This window comes from Macaca mulatta, chromosome 15 (assembly GCF_049350105.2).
Source record: "Macaca mulatta isolate MMU2019108-1 chromosome 15, T2T-MMU8v2.0, whole genome shotgun sequence".
NCBI lineage: Eukaryota > Metazoa > Chordata > Mammalia > Primates > Cercopithecidae > Macaca > Macaca mulatta.
The window spans coordinates 128,526,816-128,540,714 of record NC_133420.1 but is presented as its reverse complement, the minus strand read 5'-3'; the positions used below and the strand labels follow the sequence as shown (position 1 = coordinate 128,540,714).

Here is a 13,899-nt window from a genome sequence, read left to right as displayed (position 1 = left end):
TCTCGTCCCCCGAGATGGGACGGTTATGTTCTAAGTCTTTCAGGGTGTGTGTTTTGATTTGCCTTCCGACATTTTCCTGGTGACTGTTTAGGAAAAAACTAGCATGAGGCCATTTCCGGGGGTCAGATCCTTCGTTTGAAGTTCTAATAGTCACTTTATGTGGTGGCTGCGGACGTGGCGAGGGTTGGGATTTGGCAGCCTGGCAGACAGTAACCCTGTAAAGCCAAAGGGGAAAAAAATCTTTAGGAAAATATTGATTCCTAAGTGTTTAGTGGTCACAGATGTGTGTGTCAATGGGCCCTTTTGTTTCCACCGTAGCCCGGCAGGAAGCCTCTGCTGCCCCCCGTGCAGGAGGATTCCATGGCCAGCTCCTGAGTTTTGTTTGTAGACTGTGGCTTGTGGCATGTGCAGGATTATTTCGTGCCATTTTTCCACGTGTGTCCCTCTCTGCTTCGCTCCTTTTCTTTGTAAAATGGTTATCTGAAACCTGGTGCTTAGGCTCCGGGAGCACTGCGGTTGCTGTGGCAACAGAAGCTTCCGTCCACCCCTCCTCTTGAATAGAGTCAGATGCTTGGAATCCGCCATCAGACAGGTGGGGAGGGATGGCCATCCAGGAACTGCTCCTCTCCTCGCCCCTTCTTTTTTTTTTTTAAGATGGTGTCTCACTCTGGCACCGGGCTGGAGTGCAGTGGCGGATGTCTGCTCACTCCAACTCCTAAATTCAAGTGATTCTCCTGCCTCAGCTTCCCGAGTAGCTGGCATTACAGGCGCCCACCATGACGCTCAGCTATTTATTTATTTATTTATTTTTGTGTTTTTAGTAGAGACGAAGTTTCACCGTGTTGGCTGGGCTGGTCTTGAACTCCTGACCTCAGATGATCTGCCCACCTCGGCCTCCCAAAGTGCTGGGAGTACCTTCCCGGGCAGAAGCCTGCCTTGGACGGTTCTGCTTTTTGGTTTGTTTTTAAACGAACTCCCCCACTTCGCCTGTGACTGAAGCCTAACGCAAATGCACCCGTGGGAGAGAGCTGGCCGGGACTTCTGTGCAGCACTGCAGAACGTCGGGTGTGGCAAGCTGCACCCTTCCCACGGCAAAGTTCCCTGCGCTTGCACGCTAAGGCGGCCTCCCAAGTTGACTCATCCATTGTTTCGGAAAGGCAGATCTAGTGGAGGGAAGTGGAGCGGGCCAGGAGCCAGGAGACCTGTGTTCCCGCCTCAAAGCCACTGTTCCAGCATCTGTTCCCTCGGCCAGTGCTGACTGAGCCAGGCAGGACAGCTGCCCCTGTGGCCACCGTGGACACGGCCCCTGCTCTCATGGAGCTTCCACTTAGCAGGGACATCGCTGCATGTACTGGCCGGTCACAGGTGGTGCGCAGCGCTGTGAGCGGACTGCTCGCTGATGTCCATACTGACTGGAGGGTGGCACATCAGGAGGTGGGGGGATTTCTCTCTGAAAATGAGCTGCCTTGTACGTAGCCTGGCTGAGGCGGGAAAAGCCTTAGTGTGCCTTAGGGATAGAAAGAAGGGCAGTGTGGCTGGAAAGGGGACTGAGGGCAGGGGCAAGAGAGGCAGGCAGGAGCCAGGTCCCACGAGCCTTTCTCCAGGTTCTCGGAAGCTGCTCTGGGGCCTTCGGCAGGAAGGTGTGTGATCTGCTCAGTGTTTGTGCAGTGCTGCTGTGTGGAGAGCACCACAGGCAGCCGACGGAAAGCCAGCAGAACGGTTGCAGCCTCGCAGTAGTAGTCCATGCGAGAGGCCCTGGGGTGCCGGTGACAGATGCAAGACGCAGACCTATTTGAAATGTGTTTTGGCCATGGAACCAGCAGGCCTTGGTTGATTGAATGTGGAGAAGAGGAAAATGAATGTATCCAGAATGACTTTGAGGTTTTTTGAATTGAACAGTTGGGTAGATGGTGATCCCATTTATGTGATGGTAAAGACATGGGGAGGAGCTTGGAAGGAAAGTGAAGTTTCCAGCTTTGCATGTGTTAAGTTTGTGATGACCAACAGATATTCAATAGGATGAACTTGGGAGACTGCAAGTCAGGAGCTCACTGGAGAGGCTGGAACATTGAGCCTATAAAACCCCTTAAATCCTGAACACAGTGGAATCCCCAGGGAGAGAGGAGAGTGAGAGAAGAGGTCACGGGGAAGAGGGGGAGCCAGCAGAGGAATCTAGGGAAACCGTTACGTGTTTCCCCAGAGAAAATCAGGGCTCCAGGGCCATGGAGGCCAGAAAAGAAGCTGAGGCAAGCAGGTGGGAGTGGCTGATGTTGGCAGCTGCCTGGGGGATGAAGGGGGTGAAGGAGAGAGAAGTGGGACGACATGGGTGGTGGAGAAGGAAGCCAGGCTGAAGTGGACAGGAAGCGGGGCTGGTGACTGTAGGCTCCGTGAGACGGTTGTGCTGGCCCAGGAAGCAGAACTGGAAAGGCAGCAGAGGGACATGAGGGCCAGAGAGGTTTGCTTTCAGTCGGGCGCCCAGGAGCATGCTTACCGACGAGCCGCCTCACTGCGCAGATCCCTTCACCCTCAAAGGCTCGGGCCCTCCACCTGAGAGGTCATCTCCATTCTCCACGTCTCTAAGTCCCTTTGATCCCTTTGGTTCTGCATAACCGTAGTCCTTCAGTGGGGGGTAGAGGTATCATAATGAAGATGAGTTTTGATGAACTGTGTTTCCAACTTGTAAGCAAGTTAGACCTCACCCTGGGAAGTCGGTTCACACACGAGGAGGGCCTCATCTCTGGCTTCCCTGGAGCCTGAGTCAGCCCAGCTTCTGATGGCCAAGATCTTTTCCTTTGTGTGTGGAGCTGGGAGAACAATCTAGTATTTTTAGACCTTTGTGCTAGACGGCTTTTTATGGCATTTGCTTTTCTTTGTCTTAGTGTTCAGAAATTTTGTTTGCCTAAATTTAGGCTAACCATGAATTGACTGCATTTGAAAGGCTTATTGCACATCAGTAAGGAAAATACTGTTATCAGATGCACTTACAATGAGGAGGAAATGTGTCCGAACCTGCCCTGAATTATATAGTCTAAGTCTCGTTCACTCCCATCCCCTAGAATTCTCCCTGAAATGGACTCAGAGAACCTGGAAATTATTGAAAGTAAAAGGAAGAACCAGACTTGTAAAAATTTGTTCTCAGATTTTGTTTTCAACGAGACCTTGGGAAAGAAGTCCCTTAAAAACAATCAGAGGTGCTATCTTGTTTTTTCTTCCAAGATGCCCCATGGTCTTGAAATGATGGACCAGAACAATGTAAAAGTCTGAGTTTATGTCTCAACAGGTTTCCACATGTTGGCGGACACAGTGGAAACTTCTCTTGAGATCTTTGCCACACTGTTCAACATGTCTGACCAGTCTCCTAAAAATGCTTTCTCCTTGAAGCACTTTCTCCTCCTGGCTTCTGTATGTCTTACTCTCCTTGAGTTCCCTCTGCCTCTGTAGCCAGTCCTTCCTCACCTCTCTTGCTGGCAGGTTAACAGTCTCCACTTCAATGGCCCAAGGCTCAGAAAGACTGAATAAGATGTCTAACCTCCTCTGGCTGATAAAGAAGAGAACAGGGATTTAAACCCAGGGACTGAAACTCTTCTGTTTCCCTATACCACATTCCTGTCTTCAGGGAACTGAGAGAGCATTTAGTTGCATTTAAAACAAAACAAAACAAAACAAAACAGAAACCTGCAGGAATCTTGGGCTCTGGAAGGACATACAGGTCAGGGTGAAATGTATGCTTAGTCCAGGCGTCTTTTGTCTTTTCACACATGAAGCATGTGTCTTATTATTTTAAAAGATACTGAGAAAAAGGAAAACTCAACATTCTCTTGATTATAGATAGTGGAGCATTAACAAAGTGAGAAGAGAAAAACTAAAATTTTGTTTGGCAATGATTTATTAATTTCAGTAATTGATAAGAACAGCTTTCCATTTGTGCCTTCCATCCACCCACTGAGTCGCGGTCTCACCAAATGTTTCTGCTTTTCTTTTCTTTTCTTTCTTCTCTTTTTTTTCTTTCTTTTCTTGACACAGTCTTGCTCTGTTGCCCAGGCTGGTGTGCAGTGGCGTGATCTCTGCTCATTACAACCTCTGCCTTCTGGGTTCAAGGAATTCTCCTGCCTCAGCCTCCCAAGTAGCTGGGACTATAGGCAGGTGCCACCATGCCTGGCTCATTTTTATATTTTTGGTAGAGACGGGGTTTCACCATGTTGGCCAGGCTGGTCTCGAACTCCTGACCTCAGGTGATCCGCCCACCTCGGCCTCCCACAGTGGTGGGATTACAGGCTGAGCCACTGTGTCCGGCCCAGATGTTTCTTAGATGGACTTTGTTGTGCTTCCTTTGCATCAGATGTGTCTGAGATTGACTTGCTGGTAAGTCATTCGTTACAGGTTTCTTGTGTTTTCCTGGCCTTCTCAGCCTTCATTGGCTGGAGAGCCTGTAATGTGGCTACAGACTTCTGAGGCAAGACGATCTGCTCAGTTTCAAAATGTCAGGGATCACATGCCACTTTTCATTTGTTAATTATTGAAGTTGTCTTTTCCACACATGAGACCCCAAGGACTCTCCCAGACTCTTCCTCTCCTCTCTGGCCCTGGACAGAACTCTTCCCCAGGCAGTCTGCTTTCAGTGTTCCTTTCTGCCCTGCCACTGCTCAGCTCTCTCCTGTCATCCGTCCCCTGCCTACAAGGTCCCCTCCTGACCTGTGCAGCGGTGGCGGCTCTAGCCGGAGATGCACGGGGCTTCTGAAAGGCCCGCCATGCCTCCTGTCTCCAGGGTGCAGCTGGATTCCGGCAGCTTCTGCCTAAGTGCTTTCAGTCAGCACACTGTGACAGGCCCCAGGGATGGAAGAGCTAAGGTGGCAGGGTCAGAAGAAATCTCTGTTGGTTTTTATCGTTTGTGATTTATTATGTCTTCCCTTTTTGTCTGGATTCATTGTTAAAGTCAAGCTCCTGCTGAGAAAAACATTAAAATGTATCGCTTTAAGGAGGTGCTGACAGGCAGGAGTCTATGGAACTCTTAATCTTAGCTGCTGCCTCCACTTTGATACAATACTAGATAAATGCCAGCATCTTTCCCTAACCTTCCTCCTGAATGCCTCATCCCTTGATCGCAAAAACATCCCTTAATAACAGGGGAAAAACCCCAAGTATGGAACCCTATCCACAGCCAAATAAACCCTGCATGCCACAAGTGCTGTGAACTCGTGTGATGCCGAAGCACTGTACATTCCACTTAAACTAGGAAGCCTTTTTTCATTTTTATTTTTATTTTATTTTATTATTATTTTTTTTTTGGAGACGGAGTCTCGCTCTGTCCCCCAGGCTGCGGTGCAGTGCAGTGGCGCGATCTCGGCTCACTGCAAGCTCCACCTCCCGGGTTCCCGCCATTCTCCTGCCCCAGCCCCCCGAGTAGCTGGGACTACAGGCGCCGCCACCTCGCCTGGCTAGTTTGTGTGTGTGTGTGTGTGTTTTTAATAGAGATAGGGTTTCACCCTGTTAGCCAGGATGGTCTCGATCTCCTGACCTCGATCTCCTGACCTCATGATCTCCCCGCCTGGGCCTCCAGAAGCGCTGGGATTACAGGCATGAGCCACCACGCCCGGCAGGAAGACGTTTTTTATTAAGTCTTCTGTGTGTAAGCCTTCTCCATATACTTGATGTTTTCACCTCTAAAATTTTGCTCAAAATTTTTATTTCTAATCCCCAAAGAACACAGCAGTCTTTTCCACCTGCATGTGGGGACACGTGTATTCGCAGGGACCCCAGCCTGCCTGGTGGGAAAGCTGTCCTCCTTGGAGCATCCCTGGATGCAGTCGTATACTCGCTTCCAGCCCCCGGGTTCCCCTTCCTCTGCTGCTCCTCTCTCTCGAGATCGGAAGCCTCTAGCAGGGCCGAGAATAAATCCTTTTACTCTTCCTGGGCCAGCTCCCTTCTCCCAGGCCTTCAGTGTTTATTCCAGACCTTCCTGTTCCCCCTGCCTTCTCTTGCCTCCTGCTCTGCTGGGAAAATGGAGGCCGTCAGCCACGCTCTTCTTTTGATTCTGTAAACACAGCTACATCCGTATCTACCCCAACCTCTCAGTGCCCAAGTGACATCCTGTCTGCCTTGATGTGGCTAAAGATGAATTGCTAGTTTCAGGGTAGAGCTAGAAGTGCCTGTGGCTTGACAGTTTCGTAGAATTGAACCCTCTGCCCCTGAGGAAGAAGGGGAAGGAGGAATGGAAAACGAGGCGCTCGTCACTTTGGACCGTGTCCTGTCAGGGGGGACAGTAGTTCTTTGGGGGCACCCACAGGCATGACGGTGGTGAGAGCCTAGAATAAGTGTCCAGTCACCTTTGTGTGTCACCGGAGCTTCTTTTTGATGGATTACCTGGTGGGGTCTTGTTGCCGACCAAGAAGGGCAGGCAGTCCTTCTTAATTCTCTTGATGAAAGCCAGCCATATCCTTCTATTTTAATACGGCATTCATACCTGAATTTAATTAGCTACATTTTTATTGATTCATACCATCTTATTTTTAAATTCAAAGCTTGCGGGCTTCGAGGAAGAGTCTGGTAAGGAGACAGGAAAATCTCAGTTTCATCTGCTTTGGTGGGGCAAGCTCCAAAAGGGAAATGTCCCGGGGCCCCTGCCCAGTGCACCAGCTACCTGGGGCCCTCCTCCACCAGGACCTGGCTCCGTTGCCACCCACGGCCCTCTGTCCTCAGCCCTCCCTCCTTTCCTCTCCCTCTCTCTGCTAACTATGCTCACACTTCTCCTATCTTTGTTTTTTTTGGAGACAGAGTCTAGCTCTGTTGCTCAGGCTGGAGTTCAGTGGCGCAGCTTCGGCTCACTGCAGCCTCTGCCTCCCGGGCTCAGGTGATCCTGTCGCCTCAGCCTCGCCAGTAGCTGGGACCACAGGGGCGAGCCACCGTGCCCGGCCTCTCCTATCCGTAATAATCTCTCCTTTAAACTGCTGCACACTCATCTAATTAGCCAAACACTTGTCTCCATTCCCACAGCTCTTAAAACTGCCAGTCCTGGAATCTGCTTTCTGCTCTCACCAGTGTAGGGAAACTGTTTTTTCCTTGGCGCATTGTACCCTGACAGTCACCAGATTCTGGAAGCAAATTTTATTTTTAATCTTATGAGACTTCTCTGCTTTGTTTGGTACTGTTGACAGCTCTTCTGGAAGTTTCTGTCACTGGCTTTTGTGGCAGTCCCTCGCCTGACTCTTCTTGCCCCTTTGTCATTCCTCCTCCATCTCCTTCAAGGTCTGCCCTTTGCCTACCCGCGTCTTCCGAGCTGGTCTTCCTTGGGCCTCCACACTCGGCTGCATGTCCTCCCAGACTGGTCTCCTCTGAACCCCCGTCTTAGGTGGGGTTCCCCAGGTGCAGACCCTGACGCAAGGCATATGGGACAGAGATTCACTAGGAATTGTTCCGATACGGTTTGGCTCTGTGTCCCTGCCCAAACCTCATGCTGAATTGTAATCCCCAGTGTTGGAGGTGGGGCCTGGTGGGAGGTAGTTTGTCATGGTTTAACACCATCCCCCTTGGTGCTGTGGTCACAATCATGCGTGAGTTCTCACAAGCTCTGGTTGTTTACAAGTGTGTGGCACCTTCCCCCACCAACTCTCTCCCTCCCGCCCCAGCCCTGTAAGATGTCCTGCTTCCCCTTCGCCTTCTGCCGTAATTGTAAGATTCCTAAGGCCTCCCCAGGAGCTGAGCAGATGCCAGCATCATGCTTCCTGTACAACCTGCGGAACCGTGAGCCAGTTAAACCTCTTTTCTTTATAAAGTACCCAGTCTCAGGTATTTATGGCAATTCAGGAACAGACTAATATATATGTTCCCAGGAGGTGGAAAGGGAAGGAAAATGGAAGTGAGAAGAGGAGGCCAAGCCATGGTGCCGTGACATCAGGCCGGGTCACGCAGGGTTACTCTGCAGGAAGCATGGGTCACCCTCGGTTGTTCCCATCGGGCAGTGGACCCCCAGGGTGCATGTGCCCTGCACTCATCTCATTGGTTGGAGAACTGTACAGTCCCAGGTGCTTCCAGCCGCTTGTGTTCATGGGAAAGACAGGCTCAGGCAAGCCCAGGGCCACCCTCTGACAAAGAGTCGCAGAGAGCATGCCAAGGGCTGCTGTGCACACAGGTGGGGTGTGGGCATGGCTGGCCATACCCCCTTTTAAGCCAAAGGCTCCCAAGTCTCCATTGGCAGCTGCACTCTCTCTAAAGACCAAGTGTGAATGCTTAACTCCCTGTTGACATCTCTCCTGATTACCCCACAGGCATCTTGTACTGGTCATCCCCTCTACCTCGCTTCATTTGCTCCCCTCCCATAGTGTTGAACTGGTGGCACAGGTCCACCCACAGCAGGGTAAGAGCCTGGGAGCTCCAGTTCCTGCCTCTCCTTCACTCCTCCCCTGGGAGCCATTGCTAACAACTGCCAATTTCATCTCCTCAGGATTTCCTCAATTCAACCCCTCTTCTCCACCCCAATACCACCCCCTGTCTCTTCCCCACGTGCTTGTAGCAGTCCAGCAGCCCCGGAGTGCTTTCTACTTCTGGTCTTGCCCTTCCTTGCTGCCACCAGAGAGTTCTCCGTACAAGAACCTCATGGTTCTGCCACCTCCTTGCTAAAACTCTCCAAAAGCTTCCCCTCACCTGCAGGAAAATCTTCAAGCCCCTTGGTGTGGCATGCGAGTCCCTGCACATCACCTCTGTCCCCCGTCTCATCTCTTGTCGTTCTTTGCTTTACCCTCTCCCTCCGGGTAGCTCAGAGACCCCTACTGTGGTAGTCAGCTCAGGCTGCCATAATAAGTGACCAAAGGCCAGCACAGATTTATCTTCCCACAGTCTGGAGGCCAGGAGCCCCACATCAAGGTGTTGACAGATTTGGTTTCTTCTGAGCCCTCACTCCCTGGCTTGCAGTCACTGAGCAGAAAAAACAAACTGCTTTTCATCTGCTCTCACCCCACAGCCATCAACACAGAAGACTTCTGTGGCCAAATGTGTGGGAAGTTTCCCCACACACCAAGCAAGCAATCACTTCTGTAGTGGGCAGCAGCTGGGTGTCCCCTGGTTGAGTGTAATTCTGACACTGTCCAGAGCGTCAGATCCCGCAGGGTGAGGGCGCGTTCCCCCGACTGCCCTCCACCTCCCCCAGGTTGTCTACCCTGTGCTTTTGACCAACAGCTATAAATTGGGGTTCCCACGGCTGGTGCATTGGGATTTGCTAGAGCAGCTCCCGAAACCCAGGGAAACACTCACATTTACTCATTTATTATAAAGATACTACACGGGATGCAGGTGGAGAGATGCGCAGGGTGAGGCATGAAGGAAGGGGTGTGAGGCTTCCCTGCCCTCCCCAGATGTGCCCCCCCCCGTGTTCAGCTGTCCAGAAGCTCTCACGACGCTGTCCTTTTGGGTTTTTATGGAGGCTTCGTTTTACAGACATGATTCGTCAAACCACTGGCCTTTGGTGGTCAACTTGACCTTTACCCCCATCCCCTCCCTGGAGATTGGGGGCGGGGCTGCAAGTCCCAGCCGTCTAATGCTGCCTTGGTCTTTCTGGTGACAGCTCCTCCTGAGGCTACCTAGGGGCTGCCAGCCACCCATCCACTCATTAGCATGCAAAGGCAAAATTGTGAAGATCCAGAGGATTTTAGGAATTATATGCTGGGAAATGAGGACAAAAACCAAATACACACTCCACAGTGTGACAGCCACCGTCTCGCTGTGTCCTCACGTGACCTTTTCTCAGCGTCTACATGTCCCTTGTGTACCTCTGTATGTCTTAATCTGCTCTTCCTGAGGGACACTAGTCACATTGGAATAGGCCCACCCTGACAGCCTCATTTTAATTTAACCACCCCTTGAAGCCCTCAACTGCCCTGTCTCCAAAGACAGTCATATTCTGAGGTACCAGGGGACATGGCTCCAACATATAAATTTGGCGGAACCCAATTCAGCCATAGCTCGTACCATCTGCCTGCTCTTTCTTACCTCCATGCCTTTTTAAAATGTTGTCTCTATTTAGAATATCCTTGCCTTGCTGCATAATTCCATATCATTATGACTCATCACTGTGACTCAGCACAGGCTGCATTGCCTTCCCAGAAAGTCTCAGACCTTTTCCTAACGTAAGCTGCCGTCCCTCCTCTGCACTCCTAGGCTCTCTTCTCTGTCCCTCTCTGTTCTGACTACATGATTTCATAATTCTCTTTATGTTTACCACATTAAATTGTCAAGATTTGATCATTTTCGCCCTATAAAAATAATTTCTGTTTTGAAACGGAGTCTCGCTCTGTCACCCAGTCTGGAGTGCAGTGGCGTGGTCTTAGCTCACTGCAACTTCTGCCTCCCTGGGTTCAAGCGATTCTCCTGCCTCAGCCTCCTGAATAGCTGGGACTACAGGCACCCGCCACCACACCCAGCTAATTTTTTGTATTTTTAGTGGAAATGGGGTTTCACCGTGTTAGCCAGGATGGTCTCGATTTCCCGACCTCGTGATCGGCCCACCTCGGCCTCCCAAAGTGCTGGGATCACAGGTGTGAGCCACCGCGCCCGGCCAAAAACAATTTCATGTGGTCCAACCTAATACATCTCTCTCTTCTGACCTGCAGACTTTCGTCCCTAGGGACCATGTCGTGTTTCTCAGTGCACCACAGTGCTTGGCACGGAGAGGGTGCCCCATAAGTGCTGAAAAATGAATCTCGTAGACATGATCTCTGTCCCTGAGGTTCTTTATACATTATTTGGAGAGCCGAAATACTGGTCACAAGGTAGATAGGTAATCCTAGGCTACATCCGCAGAGTTTAAGAACGGAGAGTTGACTGTTGACAGGTTTAGTTAGAAAGGGCTACAGAGAGGATGTGAGGCGTGAGCTGGGATAGTAAGAAAGGATACCACTGAGATTGGTGAAGAGGCAGAGGGAGAGGAATTCAAGGAGCAAAGCCTGGTAGGCATAAAAAGGAATGGATTGTGGATGTGGACATTAACATGAGAATGGACTTGCTGGAGAGGACAGCCACAAAAAGAACCCGTGAGACTGAAGGTGGGCCAGGCAAGGCTAGACTGTCATGGAGCTCCTCAGATGCCAAATTCAAGAACTCGCATGTGATCCTCCGGGTAATGGTGAGGTATTTTAAGTTCCAAGAATGACATAATGCAAGTAGAGTTCTGGGAAGATTACCTAACGTTTGGGACGACGTGTGATCAAAGAGAAAGAGTCTAGAGAACAGAGCGTTTGGGATGACGTGTGATCAAAGAGAAAGAGTCTAGAGAACAGAGCGTTTGGGATGACAATGTGATCAAAGAGAAAGAGTCTAGAGAACAGAGCATTTGGGATGATGTGTGATCAAAGAGAGAGTCTGGAGAACAGAGCGTTTGGGACGACGTGTGATCAGAGAGTCTAGAGAATAGAGCGTTTGGGATGACGTGTGATCAGAGAGAAAGAGTCTAGAGAACAGAGCGTTTGGGATGATGTGTGATCAAAGAGAAAGAGTCTAGAGAACAGAGCGTTTGGGATGATGTGTGATCAAAGAGAGAGTCTGGAGAACAGAGCGTTTGGGACGACGTGTGATCAGAGAGTCTAGAGAACAGAGCGTTTGGGATGACGTGTGATCAGAGAGAAAGAGTCTAGAGAACAGCATTTGGGATGACGTGTGTTCAAAGAGAAAGAGTCTAGAGGACAGAGCGTTTGGGATGACGTGTGGTCAAAGAGTCTAGAGAATAGAGTGTTTGGGATGACATGTGATCACAGAGAAAGAGTCTAGAGAACAGCGTTTGGGATGACGTGTGATCAAAGAGAGTGGGATGACGTGTGTTCAAAGAGAAAGAGTCTAGAGGACAGAGCGTTTGGGATGACGTGTGATCAAAGAGAAAGAGTCTAGAGGACAGAGCGTTTGGGATGACGTGTGGTCAAAGAGTCTAGAGAATAGAGTGTTTGGGATGACGTGTGATCACAGAGAAAGAGTCTAGAGAACAGCGTTTGGGATGACGTGTGATCAAAGAGAGTCTAGAGAACAGCGTTTGGGACGACGTGTGTTCAAAGAGAAAGAGTCTAGAGGACAGAGCGTTTGGGATGACGTGTGATCAAAGAGAAAGAGTCTAGAGGACACAGCGTTTGGGATGACGTGTGATCAAAGAGAAAGAGTCTAGAGAACAGCATTTGGGATGACGTGTGTTCAAAGAGAAAGAGTCTAGAGGACAGAGCGTTTGGGATGACGTGTGGTCAAAGAGTCTAGAGAATAGAGTGTTTGGGATGACGTGTGATCACAGAGAAAGAGTCTAGAGAACAGCGTTTGGGATGACGTGTGATCAAAGAGAGTGGGACGACGTGTGTTCAAAGAGAAAGAGTCTAGAGGACAGAGCGTTTGGGATGACGTGTGATCAAAGAGAAAGAGTCTAGAGGACAGAGCGTTTGGGATGACGTGTGGTCAAAGAGTCTAGAGAATAGAGTGTTTGGGATGACGTGTGATCACAGAGAAAGAGTCTAGAGAACAGCGTTTGGGATGACGTGTGATCAAAGAGAGTCTAGAGAACAGCGTTTGGGACGACGTGTGTTCAAAGAGAAAGAGTCTAGAGGACAGAGCGTTTGGGATGACGTGTGATCAAAGAGAAAGAGTCTAGAGGACAGAGCGTTTGGGATGACGTGTGATCAAAGAGTCTAGAGAATAGAGTGTTTGGGATGACGTGTGATCAGAGAGAAAGAGTCTAGAGGACAGATGCAATCAGGTGGCTATGTGAGGTACAGAGGCATAAGTTCAGAAGACCTTGGTTGGCCTAAGGATCTGACTGAGTTATTCATTTGCAGGCATCAAAAATGGGCTATCAAAAAAAAAGAAGGCTTCTAGGCTGGGCGCGGTGGCTCACGCCTCTAATCCCAGCACTTTGGGAGGCTAAGGCGGGTGGATCATGAGGTCAGGAGGTCAAGACCAGCCTGGCCAATATGGTGAAACCCCCTCTCTACTAAAAATACAAAAATTAGCCGGGCATGGTGGCAGCCGCCTGTAGTCCTACCTACTTGGTAGGCTGAGACAGGAGAATTGCTTGAACCCGGGAGGTGGAGGTTGCAGTGAGCTGAGATCATGCCACTCCGGCCTGGGTGACAGAGCGAGACTTCATGTCAAAAAAAAAAAGAAGAAGCCTTCTAATAATACAGTGTAAAGCCATCCCCATTGTCTATAGGGATCGACCCATCCAAAGAGAGGTTAAATTCGGGGGTTCCCTGATGTTTGTAGGGTTTGAAAAGAGGGCAAGGCAGCAGCCCATGTTCCTCCGTGGCCAAGGTCTGCCTGATCCTGCCATGCTTTAGGGAGGCATCATCTGAGGATACGGGTTGGGTTCCACTCCAGAGCTCACCCGCCCTTGATCTCAACCCAGGACGGCAGGACGGGGTTCTGAGAATAGCTGCTTGGATGAGTTCTGAGTCTGCTACAGGCTGAGAATTTATTTTTATTTTTATTTTATTTTTATTTTTATTTTTATTTTTATTTTTATTTTTATTTTTGAGATGGAGTCTCGCTCTGTCGCCCAGGCTGGAGTGCAGTGGCCGGATCTCAGCTCACTGCAAGCTCCGCCTCCCGGGTTTACTCCATTCTCCTGCCTCAGCCTCCCAAGTAGCTGGGACTACAGGCGCCCACCACCTCGCCCGGCTAGTTTTTTATGTATTTTTAGTAGAGACGGGGTTTCACCGTGTTCACCAGGATGGTCTCGATCTCCTGACCTTGTGATCCGCCTGTCTCGGCCTCCCAAAGTGCTGGGATTACAGGCTTGAGCCACTGCGCCCGGCCACAGGCTGAGAATTTCTAATCTGAAAATCTCAACAAACTTCCTGAGCACCAACGTGACCACTAATGGGAAATTTCATAATTTCATACCTGATCTCATGTGATGGTGGGTCCCGGTCAAAACTTTGTTTC

General features: G+C 50.1%; 1 protein-coding gene across 50 annotated transcripts in view; it reads left to right on the top strand.

The window, feature by feature from the left end:
- The window catches only part of AOPEP (aminopeptidase O (putative)), a 384,021-nt gene that overhangs the window by 202,438 nt on the left and 167,684 nt on the right, over nt 1–13,899 (top strand). The gene's annotated exons all lie outside the window — the stretch shown is intronic.